Raw genomic sequence first — 16,675 nt, forward strand, 5'->3', positions numbered from 1 at the left:
GATTGAGATCTTATTGACAGTATGTTTTGCCATTCCGCCATAAGCACAGTGACCAACTGTGACACTGGAGAAGGTCGAGTCGGGGTAGAACGCACCCGTCACTTCAATTCGTCCCAGAGGTTCTCAATGGGCTTTTGATCTGGACTCTGAGCTGCCCTGTCCATCCGGGTTACTGAATTTTCTCTATACGAGTCCCGGTTTGCCCTGGAAACATGACATTGCGCAGTCTATGATGATCCCCTTTTCAAACTCGTTTAGCTTCTTCCGGAAAGCCATTTTGTTGGCAAATGATCTAATCAGTGCCCCTCTACGCGTTTTATATCTTCACGAACATGTGTCTATTGCAGGATCACACGATTGCCTTTGTGGGTTGGGAAGGTGTCCAATCACTTTTGTCTACATGGTGTATATCTTTTGTAGAATATATATGCAGTTGCAGTGGGGCACATCATCTGTGAGTGGGCGCATTAGTCAACTGCTGACAGCTCCAAGGATATGGTCTATTTAGCTGCACTGAAGGGAACTCTATTGCTCCTACTAAGTAGACCTGTCTCTGGGCTCTGAAGCTTCTCCACACCACTGGAGATGTCTATGATGAAATATGAAATTTGTGGAGGAAGCAGATGCTCCTGGTCCTTCACAACCGGACTCTCCCAAGATAAAGATTTGTTGGAAATTATTTGGAGCCCAAATTTATGTCTGTGTTTGATAACATCTGCTTTCTTGATTATTTACATTTGGTGTTCCAATGTCCACTAACACTGAGCTGGTTCCTCTACTGTCCCTCTCAGGTAGCTAGAGGTGAGGGAATTACAGACTTCACTAGGGACAATTTATATCCAGGAAAGATGGACATGGCTGGTGGTAGCTGTAACCTTATCCCGGTTTCAGATTTTGATGTTGATCACTGCTCGGGAGCCCATTAGGGATGGAAGGTATCGGACTGGTATTACTGATGGTGAGAACCAAACCATCTGCTCAGGGCATTGAACTCTTGCTGCAGATTAGCAGGGAATCTGTTAGAGAGAGTAGCAGGCTGTTGGAAACTTATGGGCCCTACACACTTGCCGATGTGTGCGAGCGATATGAACGATCTCGTTCAGTAATGAAAGATAAATCGTTCATATCGGTCAGTGTGTATGCACCAACAATGAACAATGTGCATCCCCGCAGTTGTTCATCGTTGGTTTTCCCTCGTTCTGCATAGCAAGCCAATTTGGACGATGGTCGTTAATCATTGAAATCGACCATCATCCAAATCGGAAACATCGGCAAGTGTGTAGGGCCTATGAGTCTGAGGCCACATGATAGGAAAACATTGTGGTGAAATATTGCAAAAATTGGTTCACTGCCTGAACAAGAATCATCAGGTAAATCAGGTATAATGTGGCTTTCAAAAAGTTACAATACAAATGAAATGCGTCCACCTTGGATGGTATACAGCTTGCTTTTGTCACTGAATACTGATTTTTGCTGCTGATTTCATGACCGACAAGCCGTAATCTTATTCCCATAGATTGGCAGAAAATTGTATTCATTGATCTAGTTACCACTGTGCAGCAATGACAGAGAAGTGTGTTATGGGGTCCGATCAGCCCGCCATTGCGCCAACTCTGAATGGGAATCCATGAGGGCTGCTATAGGTACCCTTGAGTCTGCCCTGTGAGCATCAATGCTAGCTCTGGGCACGTTGTGAAATCATAGGGGTCAATCGCTGCGATATTGCTGCTGCAAATCATCGCAGCAGGGGACGCACTTTACGGCGGGTCAAAGTCGCACAAAACTGCTCGCCACCCCATAGAAGTCCGAGCAAATTTGTGCGAATTGGGGCTGATTCAAGGCCGTGAAGGATGCGAGATCGAGTGCCGTTCCTGGCGTTTAAACGCTATTGCAATGGCACTTCGCACCCTTGGAAGCTGATTGGATTGACCCCGTAGACCGCTACTACTTTGAATTAAACTTTGCTTATGAATCCATCAGTATATTTGGAACTCCACTTAGATCTAGAGGATATTTTCCTTTACATACTAATACCGAACGGACATCACTATCTTTATATTGGATTTGTTATAGTGTATTGGTCTTTCTATATATGATTGACCAAGAGAAGGTCATTATTTTATGATCCAGGGAAGGTTTGATATAGGCTGTTAATATTTTTATTATGTTATACCGCGCTCAATATGGTTTTTCAGCAGTTCCAGAATATAAGTACTTAAATTTATGGTATGGGCGCGCTATGTGTGTTGTTGCGTAAACAATGTCCTTTTATGAAACGTGTTGGATGCTGGGTACCGGAATTGCGTCATACCGGAAGTCGAGGAACGATCACTTCCGGTCACGTGGAAAACGCCGACTGGAGAGGAAGATCGCGGAGAAAGAGTAACCAGCGTCGCAGGGAAGGAAGGTAGGTCGGTCAGGGACAGATAGATAGGGAAGCTACCTCCCGCCCGCAACACAAAGGAAACTCTGAATACCAGCGAACCTCAACACTGGCAAACCGGACCTTTACCACTCACTCTAAAAAGAGCCTAAACACACTACACTCTGAAAAGAGCGTAAACATTATAATAACCATCTTTATTTTTCAGCTTTGCAATGATTACGCAACAACACACACAGCGCTCCCATACCATAAATTTAAGAGGCTGTTAATAATTATAGCTATTTTTCTCTATCGTCCTAAGTGGATGCTGGGGTTCCTGAAAGGACCATGGGGAATAGCGGCTCCGCAGGAGACAGGGCACAAAAAAGTAAAGCTTTACTAGGTCAGGTGGTGTGCACTGGCTCCTCCCCCTATGACCCTCCTCCAGACTCCAGTTAGATTTTGTGCCCGAACGAGAAGGGTGCAATCTAGGTGGCTCTCCTAAAGAGCTGCTTAGAGAAAGTTTAGTTTAGGTTTTTTTCTTTACAGTGAGTCCTGCTGGCAACAGGATCACTGCAACGTGGGACTTAGGGGGAAAGTAGTAAACTCACCTGCATGCAGAGTGGATTTGCTGCTTGGCTACTGGACACCATTAGCTCCAGAGGGATCGAACACAGGCCCAGCCGTGGAGTCCGGTCCCGGAGCCGCGCCGCCGACCCCCTTGCAGATGCTGAAGCGTGAAGAGGTCCGGAAACCGGCGGCTGAAGACTCCTCAGTCTTCATAAGGTAGCGCACAGCACTGCAGCTGTGCGCCATTTTCCTCTCAGCACACTTCACTGGGCAGTCACTGAGGGTGCAGAGCGCTGGGGGGGGGCGCTCTGAGAGGCAAATATAAACCTTATACAAGGCTAAAAATACCTCACATATAGCCCATAGGGGCTATATGGAGATATTTAACCCCTGCCTGACTGGAAAAATAGCGGGAGAAGAACCCGCCGAAAAAGGGGCGGGGCCTATCTCCTCAGCACACGGCGCCATTTTCTGTCACAGCTCCGCTGGTCAGAACGGCTCCCAGGTCTCTCCCCTGCACTGCACTACAGAAACAGGGTAAAACAGAGAGGGGGGGCACATTAATGGCTATATATATATATATTAAAGCAGCTATAAGGGAGCACTTAATATAAGGATATCCCTTGTATATATAGCGCTTTGTGGTGTGTGCTGGCAGACTCTCCCTCTGTCTCCCCAAAAGGGCTAGTGGGTCCTGTCTTCATTAGAGCATTCCCTGTGAGTTTGCGGTGTGTGTCGGTACGTGGTGTCGACATGTATGAGGACGATATTGGTGTGGAGGCGGAGCAATTGCCAAATATGCAGATGTCACCCCCCAGGGGGTCGACACCAGAATGGATGCCTTTATTTGTGGAATTACGTGATGGTTTATCTTCCCTTAAACAGTCAGTTGAGGACATGAGGCGGCCGGACAATCAATTAATGCCTGTCCAGGCGCCTCAAACACCGTCAGGGGCTGTAAAACGCCCTTTGCCTCAGTCGGTCGACACAGACCCAGACACGGGCACTGATTCCAGTGACGACGGTAGAAATTCAAACGTATTTTCCAGTAGGGCCACACGTTATATGATTTTGGCAATGAAGGAGACGTTACATTTAGCTGATACTACAGATACCGTAAAACAGGGTATTATGTATGGTGTGAAAAAACTACAAACAGTTTTTCCTGAATCAGAAGAATTAAATGACGTGTGTGATGAAGCGTGGGTTGCTCCTGATAAAAAGTTGATAATTTCAAAAAAGTTATTGGCATTATACCCTTTCCCGCCAGAGGTTAGGGCGCGCTGGGAAACACCCCCTAAGGTGGACAAGGCGCTCACACGCTTATCCAAACAAGTGGCGTTACCCTCTCCTGAGACGGCCGCACTTAAGGATCCATCAGATAGAAAGATGGAAGTTATTCAAAAGAATATATACACACATGCAGGTGTTATACTACGACCAGCTATAGCAACTGCCTGGATGTGCAGTGCTGGAGTAGTTTGGTCAGAATCCCTGATTGAAAATATTGATACCCTAGATAGGGACAATGTTTTACTGTCGTTAGAACAAATAAAGGATGCATTTATCTATATGCGTGATGCACAGAGGGATATTTGCACACTGGCATCTCGGGTGAGTGCTATGTCCATTTCAGCCAGAAGAGCCTTATGGACACGACAGTGGACAGGCGATGCGGATTCAAAACGTCACATGGAGGTTTTGCCGTATAAAGGGGAGGAGTTATTTGGAGTTGGTCTATCAGACTTGGTGGCCACGGCTACTGCCGGGAAATCCACTTTTTTACCTCAAGTCACTCCCCAACAGAGAAAGGCACCGACCTTTCAACCGCAGCCTTTTCGCTCCTACAAAAATAAGAGAGCAAAGGGCTTGTCGTACCTGCCACGAGGCAGAGGAAGAGGGAAGAGACACCAACAGGCAGCTCCTTCCCAGGAACAGAAGCCCTCCCCGGCTCCTGCAAAAACCTCAGCATGACGCTGGGGCCTCTCAAGCGGACTCGGGGACAGTGGGGGGCCGTCTCAAAAATTACAGCGCGCAGTGGGCTCACTCGCAGGTAGACCCCTGGATCCTGCAGATAATATCTCAGGGGTACAGGTTGGAATTAGAGACGGATCCTCCTCATCGTTTCCTGAAGTCTGCCTTACCAACCGTCTCTTCCGAAAGGGAGAGGGTGTTGGAAGCCATTCACAAGCTGTACGCTCAGCAGGTGATAGTCAAAGTACCCCTATTACAACAAGGAAAGGGGTATTATTCCACTCTATTTGTGGTACCGAAGCCGGATGGCTCGGTAAGGCCTATTCTAAATCTGAAGTCCTTGAACCTCTACATAAAAAAGTTCAAGTTCAAGATGGAGTCACTCAGAGCAGTGATAGCGAACCTGGAAGAAGGGGACTTTATGGTATCCTTGGACATCAAGGATGCGTATCTACACGTTCCGATTTACCCCGCACACCAGGGGTACCTCAGGTTCATTGTTCAAAACTGTCACTATCAGTTTCAGACGCTGCCGTTCGGATTGTCCACGGCGCCTCGGGTCTTTACCAAGGTAATGGCCGAGATGATGATTCTTCTTCGAAGAAAAGGCGTATTAGTTATCCCATACTTGGACGATCTCCTAATAAGGGCAAGGTCCAGAGAACAGCTGGAGACAGCTTTAGCACTATCTCAAGAGGTGCTAAGACAACACGGGTGGATTCTGAATATTCCAAAATCCCATTTAATCCCGACAACTCGTCTGCTGTTCCTAGGAATGATTCTGGACACGGTTCAGAAAAAGGTTTTCCTTCCAGAGGAAAAAGCCAAGGAGTTATCCGATCTGGTCAGGAACCTCCTAAAACCAGGGAAAGTGTCAGTACATCAATGCACAAGAGTCCTGGGAAAAATGGTGGCTTCTTACGAAGCAATTCCATTCGGCAGATTCCATGCAAGATTATTCCAAAGGGATCTGTTGGACAAATGGTCAGGGTCGCATCTGCAGATGCACCTGCGAATAACCCTGTCACCAAAGACAAGGGTGTCACTTCTGTGGTGGTTGCAGAAGGCTCACCTATTAGAAGGCCGCAGATTCGGCATTCAGGATTGGATCCTGGTGACCACGGACGCCAGCCTGAGAGGCTGGGGAGCAGTCACACAAGGAAGAAACTTCCAGGGAGTATGGACGAGTCTGGAAAAGTCTCTTCACATAAACATTCTGGAACTAAGAGCAATCTACAATGCTCTAAGCCAGGCGGAACTTCTCCTGCAAGGAAAGCCGGTGTTGATTCAGTCGGACAACATCACGGCGGTCGCCCATGTAAACAGGCAGGGCGGCACAAGAAGCAGGAGTGCAATGGCAGAAGCTGCCAAGATTCTTCGCTGGGCGGAGAATCACGTGATAGCACTGTCAGCAGTGTTCATCCCGGGCGTGGACAACTGGGAAGCAGACTTCCTCAGCAGACACGATCTTCATCCGGGAGAGTGGGGTCTACATCCAGAAGTCTTCAACATGTTAATAGACCGTTGGGAAAGACCAATTGTAGACATGATGGCGTCTCGCCTCAACAAGAAACTGGACAAATATTGCGCCAGGTCAAGAGATCCACAGGCAATAGCTGTGGACGCACTGGTAACTCCTTGGGTGTACCAGTCAGTGTATGTGTTTCCTCCTCTGCCGCTCATACCAAAGGTATTGAAGATCATACGGCAAAGAAGAGTAAGAACAATACTAGTGGTTCCGGATTGGCCGAGAAGGACTTGGTATCCGGAACTTCAAGAGATGCTCACGGACGAACCGTGGCCTCTACCTCTGAGAAGGGACCTGCTACAGCAGGGTCCCTGTCTTTTTCAAGACTTACCGCGGCTGCGTTTGACGGCATGGCGGTTGAACGCCAGATCCTAAAAGGGAAAGGCATTCCAGAAGAAGTCATTCCTACCTTGATTAAGGCACGGAAGGAAGTCACCGTGAAACATTATCACCGCATTTGGCGAAAATATGTAGCGTGGTGCGAGGATCGGAGGGTTCCGACGGAGGAATTCCAACTGGGTCGTTTCCTACATTTCCTGCAATCAGGATTATCTATGGGTCTCAAATTGGGATCCATTAAGGTTCAAATTTCGGCCCTGTCAATATTCTTCCAAAAAGAATTGGCCTCTGTCCCTGAGGTCCAGACTTTTGTCAAGGGAGTACTGCATATACAGCCTCCTGTGGTGCCTCCGGTGGCACCGTGGGATCTAAATGTAGTTTTAGATTTCCTCAAATCCCATTGGTTTGAACCATTGAAAAAGGTGGATTTGAAATATCTCACATTGAAAGTGACTATGTTACTAGCCCTGGCCTCTGCCAGGAGAGTATCTGAATTGGCGGCTTTATCTTATAAAAGTCCTTATCTAATCTTCCATTCGGATAGGGCAGAACTGCGGACTCGTCCGCATTTTCTCCCTAAAGTGGTATCAGCATTTCATCTGAACCAACCTATTGTGGTGCCTGCGGCCACTAGCGACTTGGAGGACTCCAAGTTGTTGGACGTTGTCAGAGCCTTAAAAATATACATTGCAAGGACGGCTGGAGTCAGAAAATCTGACTCGCTGTTTATATTGTATGCACCCAACAAGTTGGGCGCACCTGCTTCTAAGCAGTCGATTGCTCGTTGGATTTGTAACACAATTCAACTTGCACATTCTGTGGCAGGCCTGCCACGGCCTAAAACTGTAAAAGCCCACTCCACAAGGAAGGTGGGCTCATCTTGGGCGGCTGCCCGAGGGGTCTCGGCATTACAACTCTGCCGAGCAGCTACGTGGTCGGGGGAGAACACGTTTGTAAAATTTTACAAATTTGATACCCTGGCAAAGGAGGACCTGGAGTTCTCTCATTCGGTGCTGCAGAGTCATCCGCACTCTCCCGCCCGTTTGGGAGCTTTGGTATAATCCCCATGGTCCTTTCAGGAACCCCAGCATCCACTTAGGACGATAGAGAAAATAAGAATTTACTTACCGATAATTCTATTTCTCGGAGTCCGTAGTGGATGCTGGGCGCCCATCCCAAGTGCGGATTATCTGCAATACTTGTACATAGTTATTGTTAACTAATTCGGGTTATTGTTAAGGAGCCATCTTTAAGAGGCCCTTTCTGTTGTCATACTGTTAACTGGGTTTAGATCACAAGTTGTACGGTGTGATTGGTGTGGCTGGTATGAGTCTTACCCGGGATTCAAAATGCCTCCCTTATTGTGTATGCTCGTCCGGGCACAGTACCTAACTGGAGTCTGGAGGAGGGTCATAGGGGGAGGAGCCAGTGCACACCACCTGACCTAGTAAAGCTTTACTTTTTTGTGCCCTGTCTCCTGCGGAGCCGCTATTCCCCATGGTCCTTTCAGGAACCCCAGCATCCACTACGGACTCCGAGAAATAGAATTATCGGTAAGTAAATTCTTATTATTATATCACTAAGAATTATAATGCTGATTACGGTACTAAATAATGACACTTCATGCTGCTAATTGTTACCATGGTATTTATCAGTCTTTTTGTGTATGTTAATGATTTTGATTGATATGGTAATGGGTACATCTGTATGAATATATTGTTAGAGGCTTTTACAACGGGTTGTGCCCTCGCATCCAATAAGCCCTGCATGAGTGTTTCAGCATAATTCCATGGTGGGATTGGCAATATCTCTCTGTAGAGGGCTGCAGCTGTTGGGTGTCTAATTATTCATAACAATTCATAGCTCTCTCCAGCGCAGAGTTGTTTTTATTAATTGGATATAAACTGCCTACTGTTTGAGTGGTTAGGAAACCCCAAAATAGGCCATGATTATGCTGGTATTATATAAATGTTAATAACCTGTGGATAGTCAACACTTTGGGGCTTATTTATCAAGTTTTATTTAATAAAATTATGCAGAAACTACAGACTGTATCGCCGTTATGTACTAATAGCCTAATGTAGCAATTTGCTACATAAATCTGGGCAGTACGGATGGTGTAATGGTTAGCATTACTGCCTCACAGTTCAATTCCCACCATGGCCCTAACTGTGGGGAGTTTGTATATTCTCCCCGTACTTGCGTGGGTTTTCTCCGGGTACTCCGGTTTCCTCCCAAAAATATACTTGTAGGTTAATTGGCTCCCAACAAAATTAACCCTAGTGTGAATGTGTCTGTATGTACATGTGATAGGGAATATAGATTGTAAGCTCCACTGGGGCAGGGACTGATATGAATGGGCAAATCTTCTCTGTACAGCGCTGCGGAATATGTGTGCGCTATATAAATGGTAATAAATAATAAATAAATGGCTATCGGTGCATATCATAGCCCCATTACTATCAGTAGGGATTACCTATAAACCCGGCTGGTTTATACAATCCTCAGTTGGCAAAAACTGCAAATTTACTTCAGAAATTAGCTGGGGTGTCCTGGGATCTTTCCTGCGTGGCCAAGATGGCAGCCCCAGCACTGAAGGAGTTAACCCTTGTGCCATGGTGCCATTTTTAAAAGGACATGTTAGCGCTGAGCTGCCATTTTTTAATCACAGGTGCCATTCGTTTAATAAATATGTATTTTTATGTTCCGCAGCCCCACATCCCTCTGGCGGGACAGTGGGTTAACCCCCGGTGCTTCACGCTATGTGGGACTGTATACAAGGAACTGCTGCTGGATGTTGGGGATGGGAGACTAGTTCCCCAGTGTCCCAGTTATGCAGGGTTCTGTGCAGCAAACTGGAGGACCTGGAAAGCTGGTTACCAGTGCGGCAATTCCGTCAGTTAACCCCTGTTGTGCTGCAATGGGGGAGAGCTACAGCACTTACAGAGTCTCGGGCTTCAGGAAGGTAAGCAGCAATTGGGCACTGTGTGCAGTGTGAAATTCTGGGATTAGGAGAGTAGCTTCCAGTGCTGCCAGCACTGGAATAAAGCCCCAGCTTTGGGTGCTGGGACTAGGGTAATAGTAATAAACATACATAAAATAACAATGAATCAAATATATTTAGCTGTAGGGCACTGCAGCCATGCTACAGTGTCTTGGTATGTGCAGGGCACCAGGCATAAAATATATATAAATATACAATAAAAATGTTTAAAATGTGTTTTGACGTTATTGTAGCACTCAACCACTTAACTTGATTGGGTAAAACCACAGGGTGGACTTTACCCCATGTAGCATTGTGTATTGGAATAGGATCAAAACAGGGCCTGCAAGCCCTGTTGTAATTCTGATGAACATCAGTATGCTGCGATACTCCCAAACAATATCTGCAAGGGGTCGCAAACGTTTTGAGCAATAAACATCTTGCCGCTAAGATGACTTCATCTGTTTCCTGCTACAACAGCATTGCACCAAACACTGTTCCGCTCTCCAAGCTCACGCACTCTTCCAGCTACCGTACAGTGACTGGTCCATAGTGAGGGATCATCGGGCAACAGCTAACACCAATCAGAAGGTGTGTCCGCCGTTCCCAGCAGTAAGTATTTCCAGGGGCCGATCGTAGGAGCCTGGTGGTTGCTTCACGTTACCTGCCCTCTGCGCAGTGGGTGGAGTCAATAACAGGCATGTACTAGCGGTAAGAGGCAATCCCTAATAGACCAATTCCAGTGGCGTCAAACAAATCTGTGATCTCCTGACGCAGCGAGGTGCAAAAAAAAAATTGCTGCATTCCTGCAATTCCTTGTACATAGGCCCCTTAGACTGGGAACTGATTAGGGTGGCCAATTCCGGGATCGGCGGGATCCTGGGATTCAGGCCAAAAATCGTCCAGGACCAGGCGTCCCTTTTGTGTTTTTTACTGAGGACGCTCAACTCTACCCGGCTCCCTGCTCCCCCTGCGCAGCGTGACATGCAGTCAGAGGTCACACTGCGCAGTCAGCTGGCCGTCACTCGCCACTGAACCCGCAGTAGAGCCACCCGCCACAAAGCCCAGTTCAAGTTTCCCACCCAGCTGCCCCTGCAGTGTGGTGAGTTATATGTGCGGTGCGGTGTGGGGAGGGGGGACGGGTGGACACAAAACAAAAAAGCGAATCCCTGGATTAACTATTTTTCAATCCCGATACCACGGGATTGAATAAATGTCCTGGGAATGGCCAGCCTAGAACTGATGGGAGGTACTAACGTTCTGGTCTGGACATCCCTGTAAGAAGGGGATCTTTTAGCTCTGTAGTAAATGAACATTAGTGCATTTTGCATGAAAATCAGCTTTATTTTTGGAAACAGCCCCCTGTAATAATCTGTGAAGTTGCTGGTACAATGACCTATTTCTGTTGCTACAGTATCAAGCATAAACATACAACAATAGCAGTAAACAGCAAACCGAACAATGCAGATGTTTCCCATTCAGCATTCTATAAAATGTTAGGCGGTTGATTCTCCAGTATCTGAAAGGCTTGGGACCAAAAGCATTTTGAGTTTCAGATTTTTCCTTACTTTGGAATATTTGCATACCATAATGAGATATCTTGGGGATAGGACTCAAGTCTGAGCACAGAACATTTATCATATACACCTTATACATACAGCCTGTGGATAATTTTATACAATATTTTTAATACTTTTGTGCATGATCAGAGTTTGTGTGCAGTGACCCGTCAGAAAAGGGTCACTCTGTCAGTCGCACTCTAAAAATGTCGGATTTAGGAATATTTTGGATTTTTGGAAATGAGAGACTTGGGGGCTCTATTTATACCCCTTTCACACCGCATATATCACCTGGTATCGAACCGGTATGTTGCCGGGTCAACACTGGTCGCTGTGCGGTGTGGAAGGGCCCATGGCGAATTCCCGGGTCACCTGACCCGGTAATTCCACCCAAGAATAAAACTGTTATTCCCGGATTGAATACCGGGTCAGAGGCAGTGTGAACGGGTTGCCAGCTTGATGCGACCCAGGACCCATTCACTACATAGGGAGAGGCGGGGCGGAGATGAGTTCACCTTCCAGCGCCGCCCCTGATGCCGCCTACACTCCTCGCCGCTATGGCAAACTGACCCGTCATATTGCCAGGTCAGGGAGCCATTTGCTAGGGTCCAATGCCGAGTCCCACCTGGAAAATACCCGTTTCCAATTCCTGGATTGGCCCGGGCATTTGCGATGTGAAAGGGGTATAATACAACGAAGCCTTGGATGGAGATAAAGTGGACGGAGATAAAGTACCAGCCAATCAGCTCCTAACTGTCCTGTCACAGGCTGGGTTTGAAAAATAACAGTTAGGAGTCAGGTTGGCTGGTTCTCTATCTCCATCCAAGGCTTAGTATATAGACCCCCCAACTCGCATCGTGTCACCATTATACAGTATGATTTGTTCATGGCTAAATCATCCATGGTGCCGATCTGAACTAAGCAGGGAGTTGGAGCTCGTCTTCCAGTCTCATTTTCATATGGTCTCTTTTTTAGTTTTGTTTCTTCCCTCTGCTGCCTCCTGGAGAAGCTCAGTTGGGTGTGAATGATGTGCTCAGACTGTGCCCCCCCCCACACAAGGCCAGCGAGCATGTTAATGAGCTGATCACTTTATTGAGAACTCGCTGTTGCAGATTTGCATATCATTGTTCGTCTATTAACTTCTCCTCCTGTTCCACACAAAGCAAGTGGAGCTTTGCTAACAAAAAAACTGGATCTCCTTTCGTCCGGAGTTCTTTTGCACTGACCCCACTGCTTATTTATTTATATCCGTACGTGTTTAAATATAAATGAGATTCAGCGGAGACGTCAGACAAGCAGTTGGGTGAGAGATGTGGAATATCTAGCCCAGTTCTCGATCACAAGTGCAGCTCCTAAATCTGAATTAGGCCAATAAGTAATTACATATTTCAGCTACTGTATATCTTTATGTATTTGTTCCATTGTTGACGGCTTTAGAGTGGCCCCTTCCCACTGTGACCTTAATTTTGGTTTTGTGAAACTTGTTTGTGTACCTCGGACTCTATGCATGAATGTCTAGATGGAACCACTCACCTTTCTTTATACTATAGCCCACGTATGCTTTGTTGGCACTTTTTAAAACTGATCTAGTTTGTGTTACTTTTTCATTTTTTTAACTTTGAGTAATTTATTATTATTTTTACAACTTTATTATTTTGAGCCAACTAGAAACTGAAACAGTATATTAGCATGCAATATCATAGACTGATATCTTAGTCACAAAAATGTTGTGGATTTCATTAAGGGCCTAATTCAGACCTGATCGCAGCAGCAAAATTGTTCTCTAATGGGCAAAACCATGTGCACTGCAGGGGGGGGCAGATATAACATGTGCAGAGAGAGTTAGATTTTGGGTGTGGCGTGTTCAAACTGAAATCTAAATTGCAGTGTAAAAATAAAGCAGCCAGTATTTACCCTGCACAGAAACAAAAACATCACCCAAATCTAAATTTCTCTGCACACGTTACATCTGCCCCCCCCCCCCCTGCAGTGCCATAGTTTTGCCCATTAAAGAACAATTTTGCTGCTGCAACCAGGTCTGAATTAGGCTCCAAATCAATATAACCTATATAGGAAACACTAGGGGATCAGTACTAAATCCAGCTGGACGGGATGCCGGCGGTCAAAATACCGACGCCGGAATCCCGATCACACAATCCCGACAGGGGTGGCGAGCGGAACGCAGCCCCTTGCGGGCTCGCTACGCTCGGCACACTAATTTATTCTCCCTCTTTGGGTGTCGTGGACACCCACGGAGGAAGAATATGTCAGGATTGTGCCAGTCGGGATTCCGGCGTCGGTATTTTAACCGCCGGGATTCCGTCTGGCGGGATGTTGACCACATCCCAACACTAGTGATCATGGAGCAGATGTATTATCAAGCCCCTTATCACTGCATTATTGTATGTCACATACTGAATCTGTGTCACAGAGATGCAGGATGTTTTAGCGCTGAGATGTTTTAAAAAGAGAGATTCTAGAGATGAGTTATGATAACTTACCCCTCAGACGATCTCTTTCCTGGCTCTGTCGCATCAGCCTAGTGCTGAAGCTCAACAATGCCGCTTCCGAAGGGCGAGCTGCACATGCGCAAGTTCTTGCAGAACTGCGTAAAGACTTATGAGGTAGCAGTGAGGCTGGTAAGTAATACATAGTGCCATCCTACGAAGGCACTTTTTATTGCTGTGAGGCAGTAATGCTAACCATTACACCGGCAGTACGGATGGTGTAATGGTTAGCATTACTGCCTCACAGCACTGAGGTCGTGGGTTCGATTCCCACCATGGCCCTAACAGTGTGGAGTTTGTATATTCTCCCCGTACTTGCGTGGGTTTTCTCTGGGTACTCCGGTTTCCTCCCAAAAATATACTTGTAGGTTAATTGGCTCCCAACAAAATTAACCCTAGTGTGAATGTGTCTGTATGTACATGTGGTAGGGAATATAGGGGCAGATGTATTAACCTGGAGAAGGCATAAGGAAGTGATAAACCAGTGATATGTGCAAGGTGAGAAAGGCACCAGCCAATCAGATCATAACTGTTCATTTGCATACTGGAACTGATTGGCTGGTGCATTTATCACCTTGCACATATCACTGGTTTATCACTTCCTTATGCTTTCTCCAGGTTAATACATCTGCCCCATAGATTGTAAGCTCCACTGGGGCAGGGACTGATGTGAATGGGCAAATATTCTCTGTACAGTGCTGCGTAATATGTGTGCGCTATATAAATAACTGGTAATAAATAATAAATAAATTAGAGGACAATGCCAGAAAAGGGTTTTTCACCACTTCATGCATGTACCCCCATATCACTGTGTTGTCCTGTCTGTTCTCAGGGTTGTACCGTGATACTCTGCTTTCCCTATGTGCCCTGCACCTGGATGTTTCCTCCTCTCCACATCCATTACCAGATATTTTCTAGCGTTCCCATAAATGTCACAGTGTCTACCCTCTAGAACATAGAATGGTAGTTGAGCTTATTTTTGCACTGTGTGAGTGACAGTTGTAGCAGAGTTCACAGTACTATCTGCTACAGCTACATTTTACCATTGCGGTGACAAAAAACCTGTGTGACCTATTTCAGAGTTGTGTAGTGAAATATTTATTTGCAGTATGTTTTTACAACTTTGCAAAGTAAATTGGGTGGTTCCTGCGGTTGCTATCCGAGTATTTTTATTAGGGCAATTTAAATGGCATTGGGGAAGTTACTAGAAAACCAACAGAAATAAGATTTTCCCACAGGCCGTGTGAGCCAAAACAAATACTGTAGCTGGGAATTCGCAGTAGAGTTATATGAAATTAAGGCGTGACAGTAACATGGCTAATTGATCACTTCAACTTTTATTACACATCGTAGGACAGTATGAATCATCTGAAGGCAAAAACCCCACAATGAGTGGACAGTGTATAGATAGACGGTCAATAGGTTGACAACAAATTGTCGACACTTGAAAGGTGGACAGGTCAAATTGTCTACAGTTAAAATGTTGACATGAATTTAGGTCGACAGGGTCAAAAGCTCAACATGCAAATGGTTGGCACAAAAAAGTCGACACATTTTTGTGATATATTACCTTAGCCCTAATTACTAACCCACTGCCTAGTGCCTAACCCTAACCATCTGCCTAGTGCCTAACCCTCTGCAAAGTGCCTAACCCTAACCCCCTGCCTAGTGCCTAACCCCCTGCCTAGTGCCTAACCCCCTGCCTTGTGCCTAACCCCCTGCCTAGTGCCTAACCCTCTGCCTAGTGCCTAACCCTCTGCCTAGTGCCTAACCCTCTGCCTAGTGCCTAACCCTCTGCCTAGTGCCTAACCCTTTGCCTAGTGCCTAACCCTCCCCAGTGCCTAACCCTCTGCCTAGTGCCTAACCCTAACCCTCTGCCTAGTGCCTGACCCTCCCCAGTGCCTAACCCTCTGCAAAGTGCCTGACCCTCTGCAAAGTGCCTAACCCTCTCCAAAGTGCCTAACCCTCTGCCTAATCCTAACCCTCTCCAAAGTGCCTAACCATCTGCAAAGTGCCTAACCCTAACCCTCTCCAAAGTGCCTAACCCTCTGCCTAGTGCCTAATCCTAACCCTCTCCAAAGTGCCTAACCCTCTGCCTAGTGCCTAATCCTAACCCTCTGCCTAGTGCCTAACCCTAACCCTCTGCCTAGTGCCTAACCCTCTGCCTAGTGCCTAACCCTCTGCCTAGTGCCTAACCCTCTGCCTAATGCCTAACCCTAACCCTCTGCCTAGTTCCTGACCCTAACCCTCTGCAAAGTGCCTGACCCTAACCGTTCCCTCCGGCATCCTAGCCCTAACTACCCTCTACAAGTGCCTAACCCTAGCTCTAACCCTACAAATCATAAAAAAACATGATTGTCAACTTTTTTTGTTGGCCATGTACATGTCGACCTTTTGACCCTGTTGACATAAGTCATTGTCGACCATTTTACTGTCGTTCTTTTGACCCTGTCGAGCTATCGACTGGTGTGGCCCTATTGACTATCTACTGTCTATCTTCCATCCGTATACCCTCAGCAGCAGTGACCAATCAGGAGAGTGCAGCTCATGCGTCAGCCATTTGCAAGCCTGCTGATTCTTAAGGGTAAATTTACTAAGATGGTAGTTCTATTTAAGATAGGATGTTGTCCATAGCAACCAGATTCTACTTTTCATTTATCTAGCACCTTCTAGAAGATAATACCTTGAGTCTGATTGGTTGCTATGGGCAACATCCCATCTTAAATAGAACTCCCATCTTAGTAAATTTACTCTTTTACTGTCTAGCAGGCTTACTCCTCAGAGAGTCAGTACCAGGTTCTGAATGGTTCATGGATTACCAGGGAGGCATTAATATATGCTGCAGAGCTT

The 16,675-nt window shown here is 46.4% G+C and overlaps 1 protein-coding gene across 3 annotated transcripts in view; it reads left to right on the plus strand.

Moving 5' to 3' along the window:
- UBE2F (ubiquitin conjugating enzyme E2 F (putative)) overlaps positions 1-16,675 on the plus strand; it is a 490,291-nt gene that overhangs the window by 195,997 nt on the left and 277,619 nt on the right. The gene's annotated exons all lie outside the window — the stretch shown is intronic.

Source organism: Pseudophryne corroboree, chromosome 7, assembly GCF_028390025.1.
Source record: "Pseudophryne corroboree isolate aPseCor3 chromosome 7, aPseCor3.hap2, whole genome shotgun sequence".
Classification (NCBI taxonomy): domain Eukaryota; kingdom Metazoa; phylum Chordata; class Amphibia; order Anura; family Myobatrachidae; genus Pseudophryne; species Pseudophryne corroboree.